At 45.7% G+C, this 23,778-nt stretch overlaps 1 pseudogene; it reads left to right on the top strand.

Moving 5' to 3' along the window:
- The first annotated feature begins 5,303 nt into the window (after window positions 1–5,303).
- The window catches only part of LOC115187866 (E3 ubiquitin-protein ligase TRIM9-like), a 45,649-nt pseudogene continuing 27,174 nt past the window's right edge, over window positions 5,304–23,778 (top strand).

Genomic DNA, 23,778 nt, shown 5'->3' with positions numbered 1-23,778 from the left:
GGCCCTGGCGCTCTGGGCTACATTATTCATGACGAGCACGTGTTCACACTTGCCGTAATTACAAAGATGATTACACACACACACACACACACACACACACACACACCAATTCCAGGGAGTCCTCAGGGTCCCCTGTGAAACCACGATTAGGTCTCGTTCCAAACATTCCAACATTGTAACATCCCCGTCAGGGGCCCGGCTAATGTACAATATAAAATCTCATTAGAATTTTTTTTTTGCACAATGTAACAACTCACATTAAAGGTACAATCTGCAGTTTGAAACAATAACAAAGTTACTCTCTGTCACGTGTGCTCCCTCTCCAGCATCAGGGTCACCAGGCGGCTTGTTATGGCACATACCTGTCGCCATGGTTACGCGCTCCTGGACTCCATCACCTCCCCGGGACCTTCCCTATAGATGTCACCTCCCATTGGTTCCTTCCCTATAGATGTCACTCCCATTGGTTCCTTCCCTATAGATGTCACCTCCATTGGTTCCTTCCTATAGATGTCACCTCCCATGGTTCCTTCCCTATAGATGTCACCTCCCATGGTTCTCTTCCCTATAGATGTCACCTCCCCATTGGTTCCTCCCTATAGATGTCACCTCCCATGGTCCTTCCCTATAGATGTCACCTCCCTTTAGTTCCTTCCCTATAGATGTCACCTCCATTGGTCTCCTTCCCTATAGATGTCACCTCCCATGGTTCCGTCCCTATAGATGTCACCTCCCATGGTTCCTTCCCAGGGCGTCCTTGTTTCTGTTCCCGTGTCATCATGTCTGTGTGCTGTTAGTGTTTCGGATTATGTTTATCTTTATTAAAACACTCACTCCCTGAACTTAAAAGGCGGGTATAGCGTAACACTCCTCCCCTCTGGTTTTGGGTAAAAAAGCTGAGGGATGGGCCAGGAGAAATGGAACCAATCTCAAAATGTATAAATAGAGTCTTAGATGCAAGGACTGACCATCCATGATATCACATTATATTTTAAACCATGTTATGAGGCTGTACAGGGTTGGTTTACATTTACAATGTTAACAAACATTGAAAGTAAAACAAGCTTATATTTTGGTTTCTGATGGGGTTCTACATTTTGAACTAAGCTCATGAGGCATTTATAAGTGAGATTCTTCAAGAATCAATGGGTACACACACTGTATATCACCAATAGATGCAGAAACTGTGGATTCTAGCTTTAAGCTAATGTGTATATATACACTGAACAAAAATATAAATCGCAACATGTAAAGTGTTGGTCCCAATATTTCACTTTAGGTACCATCAGTCCAGTAAATAAAAAGCTAATTATTTCAATTATGCTCAGCTGTGCCTCATAGTGCTACACATACTAATCTATTTTAATAATCAAAGATTGAGTTTTGAAAATAGTATATGGTCTGAGAAAATCAATATTGGCTGGCCAACCAATATGCTGTGATAATGTATGAGGCCTGCTACTGCTGTGATAATGTATGAGGCCTGCCTACTGCTGTGATAATGTATGAGGCCTGCCTACTGCTGTGATAATGTATGAGGCCTGCCTACTGCTGTGATAATGTATGAGGCCTGCCTACTGCTGTGATAATGTATGAGGCCTGCCTACTGCTGTGATAATGTATGAGGCCTGCCTACTGCTGTGATAATGTATGAGGCCTGCCTACTGCTGTGATAATGAATGAGGCCTGCCTACTGCCTGTGATAATGAATGAGGCCTGCCTACTGCTGTGATAATGTATGAGGCCTGCCTACTGCTGTGATAATGTATGAGGCCTGGCCTACTGCTGTGATAATGTAATGAGGCCTGCCTACTGCTGTGATAATGTATGAGGCTCTTCTACTGCTGTGATAATGTATGAGGCCTGCCTACTGCTGTGATAATGTATGAGGCCTGCCTACTGCTGTGATAATGAATGAGGCCTGCCTACTGCTAGTGATAATGAATGCAGGCCTGCCTACTGCTGTGATAATGTATGAGGCCTGCCTACTGCTTTGATAATGTTATGAGGCCTGCCTACTGCTGTGATAATGTATGAGGCCTGCCTACTGCTGTGATAATGAATGAGGCCTGTCTACTGCTGTGATAATGTATGAGGCCTGCCTACTGCTGTGATAATGTATGAGGCCTGCCTACTGCTGTGATAATGTATGAGGCCCTGCCTACTGCTGTTATAATGTATGAGGCCTGTCTACTGCTGTGATAATGTATGAGCTGCCTACTGCTGTGATAATGTATGAGGCCTGCCTACTGCTGTGATAATGATGAGGCCTGCCTACTGCTGTGATATGTATAGGCCTGCCTACTGCTGTGATAATGTATGAGGCCTGCCTACTGCTGTGATAATGTATGAGGCCTGCCTACTGCGTGATAATGTATGAGGCCTGCCTACTGCACAAACCTCATTCCTACAGAACTGTTTTTTATTAGATTATTGTTTTAAAACATTGGGCTTGGTTGGTGGCCGCTGTTATAAAGCGTTATACCTGCAGGCTTTAAGTAACGTGTTACCAGATCGATGCTGCTATATGTGACATGGCTGTGTCGTTTTTACAAAAACCAGACACCGTGGTTTCAGTAGTCAAAAACAGAACAAATTTACTTCGCATCACACAATGATTTGACCTGTTTTTTGAGGAGCGTGTACGAGGAGTGTGCATGTACTGTATGTTGCTTACTCATAGACAGATGGATATGACAATGTGAGAAAAAACTCTGGACAATCAAGTCAACTGTGTTGGTTTCATCAGACACTGTGGAAAAACCCCTCAGGACAATAAAATCAACGGTGTTGGTTTCATCAGTGTGACAGAGAGCTTCTGCTGAACACCGCACAGCCACTGTTAACAAGGCGACATACCCCTGATCGACCTTCATTGATTCAGAGAGGACAATGAGACAAGACTGGGACTGAAACAGAAAATGAGAAACTAATGAAGGATGGTTGAAAGGGCAGTGTGTGTGTGTGTGTGTGTGCGCGTGTGTGTGTGTGTGTGCGCATGTGTGTGTGTGTGTGTGTGTGTGTGTGTGTGTGTGTGTGTGTGTGCGCGTGTGTGTGTGCGCATGTGTGTGTGCGCGTGTGTGTGTGTGTGTGTGTGTGTGTGTGTGTGTGCGCATGTGTGTGTGTGTGTGCGCATGTGTGTGTGTGTGTGTGTGTGCGCATGTGTGTGTGTGTGTGTGTGTGCGCATGCTGTGGTGTCGCAGTGTGTGTGTGTGCGCATGTGTGTGTGCGCATGTGTGTGTGTGTGTGTGTTGTGTGTGTGTGTGTGTGTGTGTGTTGTGTGTGCGCATGTGTGTGTGTGTGTGTGTGTGTGTGTGTTGGTGTGTGTGTGTGTGTGTATCCTGATTGATAGTCTGAATCAGAGAAAGCTATAGGAGCTGAGAGTGTATAGGGGAAGTGTATTGTGATTGAACAGGTTCAGTAAGTGGTGTTGGTGCCTGGTGATTGCTTTGTGAGGAGCTGCTCTCTCTGAAAAACACCTGAAACGAATCTGACGGGGGGGGGGGGGACCAGGGTCCATAGTGTTCTGTCTGGGGGTGGGGGGGGGGGACAGGGTCCATAGTGTCTGTCTGGGGGGGGGGGGGGGACCAGGGTCCATAGTGTTTCTGTCTGGGGGGGGGGGGGACCAGGGTCCATAGTGTTCTGTCTGGGGGGGGGGGGGACCAGGGTCCATAGTGTTCTGTCTGGGGGGGGACCAGGGTCCATAGTGTTCTGTCCTGGGGGGGGGACAGGGTCCATAGTGTTCTGTCTGGGGGGGGGGGACCAGGGTTTCCATAGTGTTCTTTCTGGGGGGGGGGGGACCAGGGTCCATAGTGTTCGTCTGGGGGGGAACCAGGGACCATAGTGTTCTGTCTGGGGGGGGGGGACCAGGGTCCATAGTGTTCGTCTGGGGGGGGGACCAGGGTCATACTGTTCTGTCTGGGGGGGGGACCAGGGTCAATAGTGTTCTGTCTGGGGGGGGGACCAGGGTCCATAGGTTCTGTCTGGGGGGGACCAGGGTCCATAGGTTCTGTCGGGGGGGACCAGGGTCCATAGTGTTCTGTCTGGGGGGGGGGACCAGGGTCCATAGTGTTCTGTCTGGGGGGGGACCAGGGTCCATAGTGTTCTGTCTGGGGGGACAGGGGTCCATAGTGTTCTGTCTGGGGGGGACCAGGGTCCATAGTGTTCTGTCTGGGGGGGACCAGGGTCATAGTGTTCTGTCTGGAGGGGGGACCAGGGTCCATAGTTGTTCTGTCTGGGGGGGGGACCAGGGTCCATAGTGTTCTGTCTGGGGGGGGGGGACCAGGGTCCATAGTGTTCTCTCTGTTTTCCCAGTGTTTTGTTTCCCCCAGTATTTTCCCAGTGTTCCCAGTATTTTCCCTCTGTTTTCCCTGTATGTTCCAAGACAGTCAATTCCCTGGTCAGACTACATAACATGCCCAAAACCCCTTACGTCTATAATATTAATTGAAATGTAATTCCCAAGTTGCCACAGAGGAAGTTACACATGCTACTGTACTTGGAGTGCGCACACAACTACATTTTCCACATGTTTATTGATGTGAGTGTTTGTTATTTAGCCTGCTCATATTTCATTGTCACATCAAGGCATAGCTGATATCTTTTTCTACCGTTTCAGCCCAAACACTCTACTTAATTCTGTATTTTCATGGTTTTTTTTGACAGACATTGGTTAATTGATAATTGGACAGCCCTCACATCAATTTGGCCTGCTAATTATATGCAGTTGGTTAACCCTTTACTGTCTTGGGAATTGGCCTGTATGGATAGGACTAAATATGAAATGGTTCTTACAGAAGAAATGTGAAAATGCATAACCATGGTAGAAAATGGAAGGGAACAATTAATATGAAAATTATTAGATCAAAAGGTGAGGAAACAACAGTTCACCTGACACAAGAATTCAAACATTACACTGTTGATTTGATGGGCATTTTACATTTACTGTACTTTTCACCTTATTTGTTGATAAGGAAATCTGAAAATACTCTGTTAGGTAGGGGACATAAGACAAACAAATTACAAAGGTTTGAGTGAGATGACTAAAAGAGTGTAAGTTATTTATAATAAGGGTTACCTGGAGAAAATTGTACCTCTGAAATTAAAATGGATGGCCCTTCCTTCAAATAAATATATTTTAACTAGACCCTCCCTGAACGCTTGAAAAAAAACCTCCCCTATACCCCAAATCAAAATGACAACAAAGTCAATAGCAGCGAACATGCCTACTATTTACTAGAGCCTTAGATATGCAGTTTAAGGAACTGTTCTTTGTCCTGTAAGCGTTACTTGGCAACGCAGGAATGTTTATAGTGTGCAGTGCTGAGGGCCAGAAGGTTGTGGGTTCGCAGATCACCGTGGACCAGAATAACGGTGGAAAGATCTCCTTCATAGTAAAAGCGTTGCATGACTATCATTGTATGTACGGGTCTGAGAAAAAAAATGGTTTTCTATAAACATTTCATGCAATTCTATATCATTTGTACATGACTGGAGACCTTAGCAGAATCTTACAAGCTGAGAATGGACAGAGAGATAAGAAGAGTATGTGTTCATCTTATATTTCACCAAGGCCAAATCACTGTGCCTTGTTTGCAGCGAAACTGTCCCTGTTGGCAAAGTCATTAAATCTGAGACATCATTAGGAATCTGAGCATGGTACTTTTTTTATAAAGTTAGGCCAACCTTTCCACTCCAGACAGAGTAGGACTACCAACGCAAAAAAAAAAGTATGCTTACCTGTTTCTCTTCTTCTGTGGCTTAACCCAACGAGAGGTCACCAGTGTTTCCCTAAAACATCTTTATCTTAAGCTACTAAGGGGTAGGTTTCTATGCTTTCTGACATTTTCTTTAATAAAAGGTAGACCTATGGCATACCCTCTCATTTCAAGTCTTGGTTTTAACTTATCAGCCCTTCACTGAACGAAGGTAGGCTATTTAAAGAGTGCATGGTGGGTGGAGGAATTGTAGATTCCCTGTGGAACACAGCTTCCCTGTTGTTGACTCTAATGCTTCCCACACTTGTGTCAAGTTGGCTGGATTTCCTTTGGGTGGTGGATCATTCTTGATACACACGGAAAACTTGTCACGTTCGTGTGTAGAAACGGACCAAGGTGCAGCGTGAGTAGCGTTCCACATCTTTATTAGAAAGTGAAACTTAACTTCTCTAGGGTAGGGGGCAGTATTTTGACGTCCAGATGAAAGGCATGCCCAAATTAAACTGCCTGCTACTCAGGCTCAGAAGGTAGGATATGCATATTATTAGTAGATTTGGATAGAAAACACTCTGACGTTTCTAAAACTGTTTGAATGATGTCTGTGAGTATAACAGAACTCATATGGCAGGCAAAAACCTGAGAAAAATCCAACCAGGAAGTGGGAAATCTGAGGGTTGTAGTTTTTTCAAGTGATTGCCTATTGCCTACACAGTGACTTAGGGTTCATTTTGCACTTCCTAAGGCTTCCACTAGATGTCAACAGTCTTTAGAACGTTGTTTCAGGCTTCTACTGTGAATTTGAAGCGAACAATAGGGCCTGGAGTCAGATGAGTGAGGAAATTACATGAGCTCAGAGGCGCTCGCTCACGTGAGTGTGAGCTGTGTTCCTTTTCTTTTCAGAAGACATTGGAATTGTCCGGTTGGAATATTGCTGAAGATTTATGTTAAAAACATCCGAAAGATCGATGCTATACATCGTTTGACATATTCTATGAACGTAAATATAACTTTTTTGACTTTTCGTCGTGACATTTTTGCGCGCTTCCTGCATTTGGATTTGTGAACTGAACGCGCGAACAAAAAGGAGGTATTTGGACATAAATGATGGACTTTATCGAACAAAACAAACATTTATTGTGGACCTGGGATTCCTGGGAGTGCATTCTGATGAAGATCATCAAAGGTAAGTGAAATATTAATAATATTATTTCTGAGTTTTATTGACTCCACAAAATGGCGGGTTTGGTTTCGTGTCTGAACGCTGTACTCAGATTATTGCAAAGTGTGCTTGGCTGTAAAGTTTTTTTGAAATCTGACACAGCTGTTGCATTAAGGACAGGTGAATCTATAATTCTTTGAATTACAGTTTAATATTTTATCAATGTTATGATGAGTATTCTGTAAATTGATGTGCTCATTCACCGGAAGTTTTGGGAGGCAAAACATATCTGAACATTACACGCAATGTAAAAATGGGGTTTTTGGATATAAATATGAACTTTATCGAGCAAAACATACATGTATTGTGTAACATGAAGTCCTATGAGTGTCATCTGATGAAGATCATCAAAGGTTAGTGATTAATGTTAGATGTATTTCTGGTTTTTGTGACGCCTCTCCTTGCTTGGAAAATAGCTGTGTGGTTTTTCTTGTCAAGGTGATGTGCTAACATAATCTAATCCTATGCTTTCAACGTAAAGCCTTTTTGAAATCGGACAATGTGGTTGAATTAAGGAGAAGTGTATCTTTAAAATGGGATATAATAGTTGTATGTTTGAGAAATCTGAATTATGAGATTTTTGTTGTTTTGAATTTGGCGCCCTGCTATTTCACTGGCTGTTGAATAGTGTGTCCCGCAGGTGGGACGGTCACGTCCTACATACCCAAGAGAGGTTAACAAAATACAAAAACAATAAAGAATAAACGAACCGTGACGACAATGCAGTGCTAACAGGCAACTAAACATAAACAATATCCCATAACCCACAGGTGGAAAAAATTCTACTTAAGTATGATCCCCAATTAGAGACAACGATAACCAGCTGCCTCTAATTGGGAATCATACAAATCACCAACATAGAAAATAACCTAGAACCTCACATAGAAAATATAAACTAGACTAACCCCCCAGTCACGCCCTGACCTACTCTACCACAGAAAATAAAAGCGTTCTATGGTCAGGACATGACAAAACTGTAGAGCGTTGAGAGAAAATTGTACCTCTGAAATTAAAATGGATGGCCCTTCCTTCAAATAAATATATTTTAACTAGACCCTCCCTGAACGCTTGAAAAAAAACCTTCCCTATACGGTCACGTCCTACATACCCAAGAGAGGTTAACAAAATACAAAAACAATAAAGAATAAACGAACCGTGACGACAATGCAGTGCTAACAGGCAACTAAACATAAACAATATCCCATAACCCACAGGTGGAAAAAATTCTACTTAAGTATGATCCCCAATTAGAGACAACGATAACCAGCTGCCTCTAATTGGGAATCATACAAATCACCAACATAGAAAATAAACCTAGAACCTCACATAGAAAAATATAAACTAGACTAACCCCCCAGTCACGCCCTGACCTACTCTACCACAGAAAATAAAAGCGTTCTATGGTCAGGACATGACAAAACTGTAGAGCGTGAAAAGCCCAGCAGAGTTGCAGTTCTTGACACACTCAAACAGGTGCGCCTGGCGCCTACTACAATACCCCCGTTCAAAGGCACTTAAATCTTTTGTCTTGCCCATTCACCGTCTGAATGGCACACATACACAATCCATGTCTCAATTGACTCAATGCTTAAACATTTTCTTTAGCCTGTCTCCTCCCCTTCAGCCAACACTGATCAAATGGATTTAAACAAGTGACATCAATAATGGATTGTACGTTCACCCTGGATTCACCTGGTCGTCTATGGTCAGTCCTATGTCATGGAAAGAGCAGGTGTTCATAATGTTTTGTACACTGTGTATAGGCGCACTTGATATTCTGCCCAGCAGAGAATCAGATGGGGGGGCATCGGGCACACATGGATATCTAGCCTAATACGTAACTCATTCTAAAAACACTGAGAAATATTGACATTTCATCAATTACAAATGACATGACCCTCCGCTGGACTAGATTAACAATACTAAACCCTTCCCTTGACTGACATGGAAAAAGCAGGACCCCCCCACCCCCATTTTCCTCCAGGTCCCCGTTCTGTATTTGAATCATCCCTAACTGCTGTCTCCAATAGGTCACACAGCTCTCCAAAGTGTGACACGGGTTCCGAAGCAATGCCAATGCACGTGTACGACTCAAACAAGAGTCTTCAACTACAAGGGTACTTATTTTGATCTCTCCTAGCTGTGCCGTTGAGGAACTAGAGCACACTGGTAGTTGTTTCGTTTGGAACACAGCCCTGCATCCTCCCCCGCATCACACAATTAACTGTTGTTGTTTACACAATCCCCCCCCCCCAAAAAAAAAATTATAATATATATATAAAATAGGATCTTACAGTGCTAGGCTTTCACGAAGCAATTCAGAGAAACAGATCATCATTTTGGTGGGTATAGAATGGAGTCCTGAGTGCATTCAGGAGCGTGTGTCGCAGCGACTTGTCTTCACAATAGACAAACAGGCTCGTTCTGTTCAGAACAACCCAGGATATGACATCATGTCATCTGGTAAAACTGTACATCAAACAGATTCATTCTGTTCAGAACAACCCAGGATATGACATCATGTCATCTGGTTACTGTTCAGAACAACCCAGGATATGACATCATGTCATCTGGTTACTGTACATCAAACAGTGATCATAAACGTTGACACTGTATATAACATTACTTTTATGATATGGAAATGTGAAGTTCACATTTGGACTCTTGTATGCTTGTGTGACATCAAAGCGATATTTATTATCCTTAACGTCTCATCTTTCAAAATACAATCGAGTCCTCGTAATTTACAGCATTTCCGTCACAAGACAACAAGAAAATATAAAAGTTGCCCAATTAGCGGGAGGGATTTGGGGGGGGCAACTTCTTGTCTCGTGAGGTACTCAAGTTCAGAACGTCTGTCAGTCAAAACCCATACAGAGCAGTGACGTCATGTATAGCATGTTACTGAACAGCCACTACGTTCCAATTCAGGGCGTTTATTAGTGGCCAAAGCTGCCATTTTCAACCCGAATGCAGGTAGGAGTGTAGAGGGCTACAGGTGTGGGAGAGGAGGACGGTTGTCAAGGAGGATGGTTGTCAAGGAGGATGTGAGGAGCGTTTGCATATTTTACACCTCCACATTACTTTTAGCTTTGTTTTTAGACATTTTAACTTGACCTGTTTTATATCTGTTTATTTATTATATTTATTGAAAATAAAAGTCCTATTTTTTTGTAAATCCTTCACCTGTCATATTTTAAAACCTTTATGAGAAGCATCGGCCAGCTTCATCACAGTAGTCGGTCCGTTCACATGAGATGAGATGCCTAGACTTGGGTTGACATAGAGGATCATAGACGAGGGTTGACATTGAAGATCATAGACGAGAGATGACATAGAGGATCATAGGTGAGGGTTGACATAGAGGAGATCGTAGACGAGGTTGACATAGAGGATCATAGACTAGGGTAGACACAGAGAGTGTGTCTATCTACACTGTGGTTGTTTTCACTGTATCAGCTTTCTGCTGGTTTAACTGACGGCTGTGTTCTGGAACTGAGGGTTGTGTTCTGGAACTGAGGGCTGTGTTCTGGAACTGATGGCTGTGTTCTGGAACTGAGGGTTGTGTTCTGGAACTGAGAGTTTGTGTTCTGGAACTGAGGGCTGTGTTCTGGAACTGAGGGCTGTGTTCTGGAACTGAGGGTTGTGTTCTGGAACTGAGGGTTGTGTTCTGGAACTGAGGGCTGTGTTCTGGAACTGAGGGTTGTGTTTCTGGAACTGAGGGCTGTGTTCTGGAACTGAGGGCTGTGTTCTGGAACTGGAGGGTTGTGTTCTGGAACTGAGGGCTGTGTTCTGGAACTGAGGGCTGTGTTCTGGAACTGAGGGCTGTGTTCTGGAACTGAGGGTTGTGTTCTGGAACTGAGGGCTGTGTTCTGGAACTGAGGGTGTTGTTCTGGAACTGAGGGCTGTGTTCTGGAACTGAGGGTTGTGTTCTGGAACTGAGGGCTGTGTTCTGGAACTGAGGGCTGTGTTCTGGAACTGAGGGTTGTGTTCTGGAACTGAGGGCTGTGTTCTGGAACTGAGGGCTGTGTTTCTGGAACTGAGGGTTGTGTTCTGGAACTGAGGGCTGTGTTCTGGAACTGAGGGTTGTGTTCTGGAACTGAGGGCTGTGTTCTGGAACTGAGGGTTGTGTTCTGGAACTGAGGGCTGTGTTCTGGAACTGAGGGTTGTGTTCTGGAACTGAGGGTTGTGTTCTGGAACTGAGGGTTGTGTTCTGGAACTGAGGGTTGTGTTCTGGAACTGAGGGCTGTGTTCTGAACTGAGGGGTGTGTTCTGGAACTGGAGAGTTGTGTTCTGGAACTGAGGGTTGTGTTCTGGAACTGAGGGCTGTGTTCTAGAACTGAGGGTTGTGTTCTGGAACTGAGGGCTGTGTTCTGGAACTGAGGGCTGTGTTCTGGAACTGAGGGCTGTGTTCTGGAACTGAGGGTTGTGTTCTGGAACTGAGGGTTGTGTTCTGGAACTGAGGGCTGTGTTCTGGAACTGAGGGCTGTGTTCTGGAACTGAGGGCTGTGTTCTGGAACTGAGGGTTGTGTTCTGGAACTGAGGGCTGTGTTCTGGAACTGAGGGCTGTGTTCTGGAACGGAGGGTTGTGTTCTGGAACTGAGGGCTGTGTTCTGGAACTGAGGGCTGTGTTCTGGAACTGAGGGTTGTGTTCTGGAACTGAGAGTTGTGTTCTGGAACTGAGGGTTGTGTTCTGGAACTGAGGGCTGTGTTCTGGAACTGAGGGCTGTGTTCTGGAACGGAGGGTTGTGTTCTGGAACGGAGGGCTGTGTTCTGGAACTGAGGGTTGTGTTCTGGAACTGAGGGCTGTGTTCTGGAACTGAGGGTTGTGTTCTGGAACTGAGGGCTGTGTTCTGGAACTGAGGGTTGTGCTCTGGAACTGAGGGCTGTGTTCTGGAACTGAGGGTTGTGTTCTGGAACTGAGAGTTGTGTTCTGGAACTGAGGGCTGTGTTCTGGAACTGAGGTGTTGTGTTCTGGAACTGTGGGCTGTGTTCTGGAACTGAGGCTGCGTTCCTGAACTGAGGGTTGCGCTCTGGAACTGAGGGCTGTGTTTCTGGAACTGAGGGTTGTGTTCTGGAACTGAGGGCTGTGTTCTGGAACTGAGGGTTGTGTTCTGGAACTGAGGGCTGTGTTCTGGAACTGAGGGTTGTGTTCTGGAACTGAGGGCTGTGTTCTGGAACTGAGGGCTGTGTTCTGGAACGGAGGGTTGTGTTCTGGAACTGAGGGGTTGGGTTCTGGAACTGAGGGCTGGGTTCTGGAACTGAGGGCTGTGTTCTGGAACTGAGGGTTGTGTTCTGGAACTGAGGGCTGTGTTCTGGAACTGAGGGCTGTGTTCTGGAACGGAGGGTTGTGTTCTGGAACTGAGGGTTGGGTTCTGGAACTGAGGGCTGGGTTCTGGAACTGAGGGCTGTGTTCTGGAACTGAGGTTGTGTTCTGGAACTGAGAGTTGTGTTCTGGAACTGAGGGTTGTGTTCTGGAACTGAGGGCTGTGTTCTGGAACTGAGAGTTGTGTTCTGGAACTGAGGGCTGTGTTCTGGAAACTGAGGGTTGTGTTCTGGAACTGAGGGCTGTGTTCTGGAACTGAGGGTTGTGCTCTGGAACTGAGGCTGTGTTCTGGAACTGAGGGTTGTGTTCTGGAACTGAGAGTTCTGTTCTGGAACTGAGGGCTGTGTTCTGGAACTGAGGCTGTGTTCTGGAATGAGGGTTGTGTTCTGGAACTGAGGGCTGTGTTCTGGAACTGAGGCTGTGTTCTGGAACTGAGGGCTGTGTTCTGGAACTGAGGGTTGTGTTTCTGGAACTGAGAGTTGTGTTTCTGGAACTGAGGGTTGTGTTCTGGAACTGAGGGCTGTGTTCTGGAACTGAGAGTTGTGTTCTGGAACTGAGGGCTGTGTTCTGGAACTGAGGGTTGTGTTCTGGAACTGAGGGCTGTGTTCTGGAACTGAGGGTTGTGCTCTGGAACTGAGGGCTGTGTTCTGGAACTGAGGGTTGTGTTCTGGAACTGAGAGTTCTGTTCTGGAACTGAGGGCTGTGTTCTGGAACTGAGGGCTGTGTTCTGGAACTGAGGGTTGTGTTCTGGAACTGAGGGCTGTGTTCTGGACTGAGGTGTTGTGGTTCTGGAACTGAGGGCTGTGTTCTGGAACTGAGGGCTGTGTTCTGGAACTGATGGCGTGTTCTGGAACTGAGGGTTGTGTTCTGGAACTGAGAGTGTGTTCTGAAGCTGAGGGCTGTGTTCTGGAACTGAGGGCTGTGTTCTGGAACTGAGGGTTGTTGTTCTGGAACTGAGGGTTGTGTTCTGGAACTGAGGGCTGTGTTCTGGAACTGAGGGTTGTGTTCTGGAACTGAGGGCTGTGTTCTGGAACTGAGGGCTGTGTTCTGGAACTGAGGGTTGTGTTCTGGAACTGAGGGCTGTGTTCTGGAACTGAGGGCTGTGTTCTGGAACTGAGGGTTGTGTTCTGGAACTGAGGGCTGTGTTCTGGAACTGAGGGTTGTGTTCTGGAACTGAGGGCTGTGTTCTGGAACTGAGGGCTGTGTTCTGGAACTGAGGGTTGTGTTCTGGAACTGAGGGCTGTGTTCTGGAACTGAGGGCTGTGTTCTGGAACTGAGGGTTGTGTTCTGGAACTGAGGGCTGTGTTCTGGAACTGAGGGTTGTGTTCTGGAACTGAGGGCTGTGTTCTGGAACTGAGGGTTGTGTTCTGGAACTGAGGGCTGTGTTTCTGGAACTGAGGGTTGTGTTCTGGAACTGAGGGTTGTGTTCTGGAACTGAGGGCTGTGTTCTGGAACTGAGGGCTGTGTTCTGGAACTGAGGGTTGTGTTCTGGAACTGAGGGCTGTGTTCTGGAACTGAGGGTTGTGTTCTGGAACTGAGAGTTGTGTTCTGGAACTGAGGGTTGTGTTCTGGAACTGAGGGCTGTGTTCTAGAACTGAGGGCTGTGTTCTGGAACTGAGGCTGTGTTCTGAACTGAGGGCTGTGTTTCTGGAACTGAGGGTTGTGTTCTGGAACTGAGGGTTGTGTTCTGGAACTGAGGGCTGTGTTCTGGAACTGAGGGCTGTGTTCTGGAACTGAGGGCTGTGTTCTGGAACTGAGGGCTGTGTTCTGGAACTGAGGGCTGTGTTCTGGAACTGAGGGTTGTGTTCTGGAACTGAGGGCTGTGTTCTGGAACTGAGGGCTGTGTTCTGGAACGGAGGGGCTGTGTTCTGGAACTGAGGGCTGTGTTCTGGAACTGAGGGTGTGGTCTGGAACTGAGAGTTTGTGTTCTGGAACTGAGGAGTTGTGTTCTGGAACTGAGGGCTGTGTTCTGGAACTGAGGGTTGTGTTCTGGAACTGAGGGCTGTGTTCTGGAACTGAGGGCTGTGTTCTGGAACTGGGGTTGTGTTCTGGAACTGAGGGCTGTGTTCTGGAACTGAGGGCTGTGTTCTGGAACTGAGGGTTGTGTTCTGGAACTGAGGGCTGGGTTCTGGAACTGAGGGCTGTGTTCTGGAACTGAGGGTTGTGTTCTGGAACTGAGGGCTGTGTTCTGGAACTGAGGGCTGTGTTCTGGAACTGAGGGCTGTGTTCTGGAACTGAGGGTTGTGTTCTGGAACTGAGGGCTGTGTTCTGGAACTGAGGGCTGTGTTCTGGAACTGAGGGGCTGTGTTCTGGAACTGAGGGTTGTGTTCTGGAACTGAGGGTTGTGTTCTGGAACTGAGGGCTTGTGTTCTGGAACTGAGGGCTGTGTTTCTGGAACTGAGGGCTGTGTTCTGGCAGGATGAAGCAGAGTCTCCCTCTCACCCTCTCAGCCTCAGTCCTCCCGAAAGATAACAAGCTCTGTCCCCACTTGGCTGATCTCTAGTCAGTTCACTCAACCGCACACAGCACTCAGGGTTACTGTTATGAGGTGTGTGTGTGTGTGTGTGTGTCAGACCACGCCCTCACTCTATCACCCCCTCTGTTCACACAGCCCCACTTTTATGCCCCCTCAACCACCACCCTCCCCCCACCTCCCCCCAACCACCTCCAACCACCCTCCCCCCACCTCCGACCCCCTCCCCCCACCTCCAACCACCCTCCCCCACCTCACCACCCTCCCCCACCTCCGACCCCCTCCCCCCCATCTCTGATCCGATCCCCTCACCCCAACCACCCTCCCCCCACCTTCGACCCCCCCCTCCTCCTCCAACCACCCTCCCCCCACCTTCGACCCCCCCCTCCTCCTCCCAACCACCTCTGACCCCCCCCCTCCTCCTCCCAACCACCTCTGAACCCCCCCCTCCTCCTCCCACCACCTTAGGTCCAATTGATTGATGAATTCATTCATTCATTCATTCATTCACATGGATGTGTCTAATGCTGACCATGTTTCTCTCTGTCCTCCTCAGGGCCAGCTGTCCCAGGCCCTCAACATCCTGTCTGACAGAGCTACCGAGGCCAAGGAGTTCCTGGTTCAGCTGAGGAACATGGTGCAGCACATCCAGGTACGGTACACACTCACTGCTCCTCCTAACCAACATCGTCATAGGATACATCCCAAATGGCAACCCTATTCCCTGTATAGTGCACCACTTTTGATCAGGGCTAATAGGGCTTTGGTCTAAAAGTAGTGCACTATATAGGGAATATGGGTCCCATAGGGCTCTGGTTAAAAGTAGTGCACTATATAGGGAATAGGGTCCCATTGGGCTGTGGTCTAAAGTAGTGCTCTATATAGGGAATAGGGTCCCATGGGCTTTGGTTAAAAGTAGTGCGCTATATAGGGAATAGGGTGCCATTTGGGACGTAGTCACAGTCCCTCCTCCCGCCATCACAAGCCCCTCCTACACTCTCACCCAGTCATAGCCCCAATCCCCTGTCATCCTATAGGAACTCCTTAAGGCGTCCGCATGCTTCCCAGACAAAACACTTCGGGAAGACTTTGTGTATATATCATGACAAAACATTTTTGGATCGTTTTGGACATCAGTAAGGGTATAAAAAATTCTGGAGGCAAGCCGAAGTCGGTAGCCCGAAGTCTACGGCCCATCGTCAGTGATTGGTCAACAGTAGAGATTCTTCAATAAAGTCTTTGTTGTCATTCAACGAGAAACAACTTGTTTTCATGCACATTTTTTCACTTGAGAAATACTGCAACAAACATCTTAGTTAGATGTAAAATGGCGCGACTAAGATCTCTGCAAAAACGTCAAAATTAATGACAGATTTCTTGAGTTATCTTAGATTAATTCAGACTATTTTGAAGAAGTGTATACCGGCTACGGCTTCTCAAAATGGACAAACAGTACTATTGCCATTTTTTTTCTTGTTTTTCAAGCGAAGGTCTTTCAAGGGAGTATGCGAGCACACTCGACTTCGGTTATGCGCCAACCTAACTGAAGCATGCTGACGCCTTTAGGTTCACTAATATGTACAGAACTTTAAGCATTGACAACTGTGAACTTTGCCTGAAGTGTTACCACGATACCCAACACAGTAGCTATGGTAACAGTAGGTGTCATAGACAGAGCGTGGGATGAGGGGGTAGATCATAGAATTACAATGAGTTGGATGGGTATCCCTATTCAGGTCGATGATGCCATAATGGGTGGACTCTCTGGCGGCCATTTTTGAGTGTCTCATTTTGGAGCAAAGCATTCTATTTCTCTGGATTAGATCAGATGTCCAAGCTGATTCCTCTTCTTGTCACACAGCCCGCTGATGGTCCAGGGAGACCCTTACTAGTGACATCAGGGTGGGGAACACTGAAGGTGAGAAGTGGAGGAGGAGGAGGAGGAGAGAGAAGGAGGAGAAGGAGGAGGAGAAGGAGGAGGAGAAGGAGGAGGAGAAGGAGAAGGAGAAGGAGGAGGAGAAGGAGAAGGAGGAGGAGAAGGAGAGGAGGAGAAGGAGAGGAGGAGAAGGAGGAGGAGAAGGAGAGGAGGAGAAGGAGAAGGAGAAGGAGAGGAGGAGAAGGAGGAGGAGAAGGAGAGGAGGAGAGGAGAAGGAGAAGGAGAAGGAGGAGGAGAGGAGGAGAAGGAGAAGGAGGAGGAGAAGGAGAGGAGGAGAGGAGGGGTAGAGTTGGGTTGGGATACAGGAGAACTCCAACAATACCTGGTGATGCTAACCTTACCTGAGAAGTAGATAGCAACGGAATCTCCAATCTTCTTTCACTACACTAGTTTCTTCAGTCTGTTCACCACAATGAACTTGTTTCAAACTACAAATAGTCTTCAGATAGTAAAATATAAATAACTAAAAAGACTTTAGATAGTCTACCCCCCCTCCCCAAAACTACAAATAGTCTACAATGGCTACAAAAAATACAACTAGTCTGCCCATGACAGTTCCTTTCCCAGTAGTCTGCCATCTTGTCCCCGACAGGCAGCACCTGGTCTGCTTCATTTTAGGGTTACATGTGTTTCAATGATCTAGGGCTGTACAAATTAAGCATCTCAGAGTAAGAGTGCTGATCTAGAATCTGTCCATATACCCTCATTCAATCTGATCTAGAATCTGTCCATATACCCTCATTCAATCTGATCTAGGATCTGTCCATATACCCTCATTCAATCTGATCTAGAATCTGTCCATATACCCTCATTCAATCTGATCTAGAATCTGTCCATATACCCTCATTCATTCTGATCTAGAATCTGTCCATATACCCTCATTCAATCTGATCTAGAATCTGTCCATATACCCTCATTCATTCTGATCTAGAATCTGTCCATATACCCTCATTCAATCTGATCTAGAATCTGTCCATATACCCTCATTCAATCTGATCTAGGATCTGTCCATATACCCTCATTCAATCTGATCTAGGATCTGTCCATATACCCTCATTCATTCTGATCTAGGATCTGTCCATATACACTCATTCAATCTGATCTAGGATCTGTCCATATACCCTCATTCATTCTCATCTAGAATCTGTCCATATACCCTCATTCAATCTGATCTAGAATCTGTCCATATACCCTCATTCAATCTGATCTAGGATCTGTCCATATACCCTCATTCATTCTGATCTAGGATCTGTCCATATACCCTCATTCAATCTGATCTAGAATCTGTCCATATACCCTCATTCATTCTGATCTAGGATCTGTCCATATACCCTCATTCAATCTGATCTAGGATCTGTCCATATACCCTCATTCAATCTGATCTAGAATCTGTCCATATACCCTCATTCATTCTGATCTAGGATCTGTCCATATACCCTCATTCATTCTGATCTAGGATCTGTCCATATACCCTCATTCAATCTGATCTAGAATCTGTCCATATACCCTCATTCATTCTGATCTAGGATCTGTCCATATACCCTCATTCATTATGATCTAGGATCTGTCCATATACCCTCATTCATTCTGATCTAGGATCTGTCCATATACCCTCATTCAATCTGATCTAGGATCTGTCCATATACCCTCATTCATTCTGATCTAGGATCTGTCCATATACACTCATTCAATCTGATCTAGGATCTGTCCATATACCCTCATTCATTCTGATCTAGAATCTGTCCATATACCCTCATTCAATCTGATCTAGAATCTGTCCATATACCCTCATTCAATCTGATCTAGGATCTGTCCATATACCCTCATTCATTCTGATCTAGGATCTGTCCATATACCCTCATTCAATCTGATCTAGAATCTGTCCATATACCCTCATTCATTCTGATCTAGGATCTGTCCATATACCCTCATTCAATCTGATCTAGGATCTGTCCATATACACTCATTCAATCTGATCTAGGATCTGTCCATATACCCTCATTCATTCTGATCTAGGATCTGTCCATATACCCTCATTCATTATGATCTAGGATCTGTCCATATACACTCATTCAATCTGATCTAGGATCTGTCCATATACCCTCATTCATTCTGATCTAGGATCTGTCCATATACCCTCATTCATTATGATCTAGGATCTGTCCATATACCCTCATTCATTCTGATCTAGGATCTGTCCATATACCCTCATTCAATCTGATCTAGGATCTGTCCATATACGGCAGGGTAGCCTAGTGGTTAGAGCGTTGGACTAGTTAACCGAAAGGTTGCAAGATTGAATCCCTGATCTGACAAGGTACAAATCTGTTGTTCTGCTCCTGAACAAGGCAGTTAACCCACTGTTCCCTGGTAGGCCGTCATTGTAAATAGGAATTTGTTCTTAACTGACTTGCCTAGTTATAAAATAAATATACCCTCATTCATTTTGATCTAAATGGCAAAACAGATCCTAGATCAGCTCTCCTACTCTGAGACGCTTGATAAATACGGCCTCACATTGTCTGTCAGTTTGCCTGCTTTTTATAACCGTAGGACTGATACATACTACCTTCCTGTCTGTCATTCCTGTCTTTATGTGTTCTTCAAAGTCTATCCACACAGCCTTGTGTCCCAGCTGTCTGTCTGTCTGTGTGTCTGACTGTCTGTCTTTCCTGCAGGAGAACGGTGTGGAGTTCGAAGCCTGTCTGGTGGCGCAGTGTGACGCCCTCATCGACGCCCTGAACCGACGCAAGGCCCAGCTGCTGACCCGCGTCAACAAGGAGCATGAGCACAAGCTGAAGGTGAGACGCCATTTTGGATCAAGCCCAGGGGACTTCCTGTCTGCGGGGTAACAATGATAAATGAATGAATGAATAGTAAACAGGCAGAATTATACATAAAATGAAGATTAGGAATACAATTCACCACCCTTTTCCAGAAGTGTACACTCCCCGTTAGGGATTTAAAAGCATTGACTGGAGTGAGTTTCCACTCTTATTAAATCCATGCAAGAAAGTGTGCGAGTGTACACTTTGTGAGAAGGGTGTTAGAATCAGGACGCAGCCCTGAGCTGCTATGCAGGACCATCTTGCAGGACCATCAGACGTTATCACTTCTGCTCGTCGGGTCATCTAGAAACTTCCACCAGCGGTTTTGTGTGGAGACCCAGGTTTTCTTTGCTTCTTTAGGGACCAAAACCATCAGCCTTCCTGCCTTCTTGCCTAGAGTAATGATTAAAACATTGATGAATGAATATGAAACAGACAGAATTAAATATTCAGGTATTTATTTATTTTTCTGTATTGTTTGCATATACATTCGTAAATGAATCATCCTCGGGTTTCAAATGTCAAACGTTAAAGCACTGCTGTATTTATCTCGGATCGGCGATGTCATGTTTGGGGTTATTAACTAACCAGCTTCACTTTCAGAGACATACCTTGAAATGTTAACAGCAGGAGCCTTGTCCCTGCTCTACTAGAGAGCTATTCAAACCCATTCTTATTCCTCACACACCACACACACACACACACACACACACACACCACACACACACACACCACACACACACACACACCACACACACACAGTGTTTTCCTCTCCTCTGGTCCCTGAGAAAGTATCGCTCGATGTCGTCAGAGGCAACCATCTCCATGATGACCAGGATAGAGCGACGTGCAGAGCTTGTTATTGAAGCTGTGTGTGTGTGTGTGTGTGTGTGTGTGTGTGTGTGTGTGTGTGTGTGTGTGTGTGTGTGTGTGTGTGTGTGTGTGTGTCTGTGTGTGTGTGTGTGTGTGTGTGTGTCTGTGTGTGTGTGTGTGTGTCTGTGTGTGTGTGTGTGTGTGTGTGTGTGTACATAATGGCTGCTTCTAATGGCATCCTCAGATGGGGCTATGTTTGAGCTCTCTCTCTCTCTTTCTATCTCTTCTCTCTCTCTCTCTCTCTCTCTCACTCTCTCTCTCTCTCACTCACTCACTCACTCACTCACTCTCACTCTCTTTCTTTCTCTGTATCTCTCTCTCGTTCTGTCTCTTTCTCTCTCTGTCATTCTCTCTCTCTGTATCTCTCTCTCGTTCTCCTCTTTCTCTCTCTGTATCCTCGCTCTCTCTGTATCTCGCTCTCATCTGTATCTCGCTCTCTCTGTATTTCTCTCGCTCTGTAGCTCTCTCTCATTCTGTCTCTCTCTCTCTCTCATTCTCTCTCTCTCTCTTGTTCTGTCTCTCCTCTCTCTCTCTCTCTCTCATTCTCTGTCTCATTCTCTCTCTCTGTATCTCTCGATCTGTCTCTTTCTCTCTCATTCTCTCTCTCTCTCAGGATAGATGGGGATCTGTGAAAGACTGTCATTAAAGATGGACACAGAGAGAGGAGGCAGTTAATTTGTCATGCTGAGGAGTTCAATATATTACATAATTGTATTTCCTTTCATTTGATCTCTTTCACACACACACACACAACACACACACACACACACACACACACACACACACACACACACACACACAACACACACACACACACACACACACACACACACACACACACAGAAACACACACATCTATCTATCTCATAACTCCTCCGTATCTCTCTGTTGTAATTGCTATGTCACTGCTGCAGCAGTCTCTGGCCAGTGCAGTGCAGTCTGTTTACCAATGAAGATAGTCTACTCATCATGATGTTGCTTTTCCCCTCAACATAATGGTATTGACAAACACTCAGAACTAGGGCTGTGGCGGTGATTGTCAAGCAAATAACTGCCGGTCTCACGGTAATTGACCGTTAATTAACATTTAGCATCTCCTGGCTTCCACACATATCCTACAAGCCACTGATGCAGACCTTTAGGAACATCTACATTTTAATAGTAATATAGCCTAAACAATCACAAATAATAAATCCATTATTTATTTTAGACAGGTCTGAAGAAACATGATTTGAAGAAAATGTAGTCTAGTTCAGAAGAACAGAATAGCATACTCTGAGTTGTCCTTATGTTAGGTACTGATCTGGCTATGCCATATGGCTGTGGGCTACACTAGTTCATTTAGCAGGTCCTAATCGTTCTATGCCATATGGCTGTGGGCTACACTAGTTCATTTAGCAGGTCCTAATCGTTCTATGCCATATGGCTGTGGGCTACACTAGTTCATTTAGCAGGTCCTAATCGTTCTATGCCATATGGCTGTGGGCTACACTAGTTCATTTAGCAGGTCCTAATCGTTCTATGCCATATGGCTGTGGGCTACACTAGTTCATTTAGCAGGTCCTAATCGTTCTATGCCATATGGCTGTGGGCTACACTAGTTCATTTAGCAGGTCCTAATCGTTCTATGCCATATGGCTGTGGGCTACACTAGTTCATTTAGCAGGTCCTAATCGTTCTATGCCATATGGCTGTGGGCTACACTAGTTCATTTAGCAGGTCCTAATCGTTCTATGCCATATGGCTGTGGGCTACACTAGTTCATTTAGCAGGTCCTAATCGTTCTATGCCATATGGCTGTGGGCTACACTAGTTCATTTAGCAGGTCCTAATCGTTCTATGCCATATGGCTGTGGGCTACACTAGTTCATTTAGCAGGTCCTAATCGTTCTATGCCATATGGCTGTGGGCTACACTAGTTCATTTAGCAGGTCCTATTCGTTCTATGCCATATGGCTGTGGGCTACACTAGTTCATTTAGCAGGTCCTGATCGTTCTATGCCATATGGCTGTGGGCTACACTAGTTCATTTAGCAGGTCCTGATCGTTCTATGCCATATGGCTGTGGGCTACACTAGTTCATTTAGCAGGTCCTAATCTTTCTATGCCATATGGCTGTGGGCTACACTAGTTCATTTAGCAGGTCCTGATCGTTCTATGCCATATGGCTGTGGGCTACACTAGTTCATTTAGCAGGTCCTAATCGTTCTATGCCATATGGCTGTGGGCTACACTAGTTCATTTAGCAGGTCCTAATCGTTCTATGCCATATGGCTGTGGGCTACACTAGTTCATTTAGCAGGTCCTAATCGTTCTATGCCATATGGCTGTGGGCTACACTAGTTCATTAGCAGGTCCTAATCGTTCTATGCCATATGGCTGTGGGCTACACTAGTTCATTTAGCAGGTCCTAATCGTTCTATGCCATATGGCTGTGGGCTACACTAGTTCATTTAGCAGGTCCTAATCGTTCTATGCCATATGGCTGTGGGCTACACTAGTTCATTTAGCAGGTCCTATTCGTTCTATGCCATATGGCTGTGGGCTACACTAGTTCATTTAGCAAGTCCTGATCGTTCTATGCCATATGGCTGTGGGCTACACTAGTTCATTTAGCAGGTCCTGATCGTTCTATGCCATATGGCTGTGGGCTACACTAGTTCATTTAGCAGGTCCTAATCTTTCTATGCCATATGGCTGTGGGCTACACTAGTTCATTTAGCAGGTCCTAATCGTTCTATGCCATATGGCTGTGGGCTACACTAGTTCATTTAGCAGGTCCTAATCGTTCTATGCCATATGGCTGTGGGCTACACTAGTTCATTTAGCAGGTCCTAATCGTTCTATGCCATATGGCTGTGGGCTACACTAGTTCATTTAGCAGGTCCTAATCGTTCTATGCCATATGGCTGTGGGCTACACTAGTTCATTTAGCAGGTCCTAATCGTTCTATGCCATATGGCTGTGGGCTACACTAGTTCATTTAGCAGGTCCTAATCGTTCTATGCCATATGGCTGTGGGCTACACTAGTTCATTTAGCAGGTCCTAATCGTTCTATGCCATATGGCTGTGGGCTACATTAGTTCATTTAGCAGGTCCTAATCGTTCTATGCCATATGGCTGTGGGCTACAGTAGTTCATTTAGCAGGTCCTAATCGTTCTATGCCATATGGCTGTGGGCTACACTAGTTCATTTAGCAGGTCCTATTCGTTCTATGCCATATGGCTGTGGGCTACACTAGTTCATTTAGCAGGTCCTGATCGTTCTATGCCATATGGCTGTGGGCTACACTAGTTCATTTAGCAGGTCCTAATCGTTCTATGCCATATGGCTGTGGGCTACACTAGTTCATTTAGCAGGTCCTATTCGTTCTATGCCATATGGCTGTGGGCTACACTAGTTCA

This window comes from Salmo trutta, unplaced genomic scaffold, assembly GCF_901001165.1.
Source record: "Salmo trutta unplaced genomic scaffold, fSalTru1.1, whole genome shotgun sequence".
Lineage (NCBI taxonomy): Eukaryota > Metazoa > Chordata > Actinopteri > Salmoniformes > Salmonidae > Salmo > Salmo trutta.
Note: the sequence above shows the minus strand (reverse complement) of the source record. Positions and strands in the feature narration are given on the sequence as shown.